Source organism: Chrysoperla carnea, chromosome 1, assembly GCF_905475395.1.
Source record: "Chrysoperla carnea chromosome 1, inChrCarn1.1, whole genome shotgun sequence".
NCBI classification, from domain to species: Eukaryota; Metazoa; Arthropoda; class Insecta; order Neuroptera; family Chrysopidae; genus Chrysoperla; species Chrysoperla carnea.
In genome coordinates, this window is record NC_058337.1 from 102,898,087 (window position 1) to 102,898,999 (window position 913).

General features: G+C 24.3%; 1 non-coding gene across 1 annotated transcript; it reads left to right on the forward strand.

Annotated features, from left to right (window-relative positions):
* The first annotated feature begins 541 nt into the window (after positions 1-541).
* On the forward strand, positions 542-615 carry Trnan-guu. Its single transcript has one exon. It is a non-coding gene; the product is annotated as a tRNA-Asn (tRNA).
* The last annotated feature ends 298 nt before the right edge of the window (positions 616-913 follow it).

Sequence of the window (913 nt, forward strand, 5' to 3'; positions counted from 1 at the left end):
ATATTCTATAAATTTAATTTAATATTTAAGAAGATTATTTTGTTACAGAGATTATTATATTTGTTAAATAGGCGGGTATAATGAGATTGATATTACTTTTACTTTAATTAGAAAGTCATATAATTTTAAGGGAATAGGCTTATTCAAAGGTTTTACACAAGAAAGAGAAATTTCTTGATTTTTCCACATATTAAATAAAAAGGGGTTAAATAAATTTTTCCTAAAATCATAATTATATCCTTAATAAAAAGCAATATGAATGTATAATCGATATGAAATAATTTAAATAATCGCGTTAAATTGTGAGTAAATAACATCTTTGTTATAAGCATCATATTTAACATTATAAACTTCGTATTTTAATACTTCATTACAAAATAAGAATTAAACATTTTCATAATAACTTTAATTTTTTTAAATTTCTAAATAAATCACCATTATCCCAAACTTTCATAACTATGTAAGAAATAAGGAATTACATATTACTTACCTAAATAACCAGTTACACTCTTAACATACATATTTGACTTCATCAATATGAGCCTCCGTGGCGCAATTGGCTAGCGCGTTCGGCTGTTAACCGAAAGGTTGGTGGTTCGAGCCCACCCGGGGGCGATTTTTTTTGTTGTAATTTTGTAATAATATTACATGTAAAGTGATAGAATATTATAAAAAATTAAATTAAATATTATTTTTAATAGTTTTTTAAGCGGTAGATTACTGAAAAGCGAATAATGAAATACTTATTACATTTACATCTAATAAAAATTCACTTGATAAAATATAATTTTGATAAGGCGATAAGGCTTTGTTACAAGTTTAGCAAATACGTATAAAATAATACCTAAAAATGTGCGCGATTTTGAAAATAATGTAAAACTAATATCCATTAACTTCTCCAAATGATTCTTTT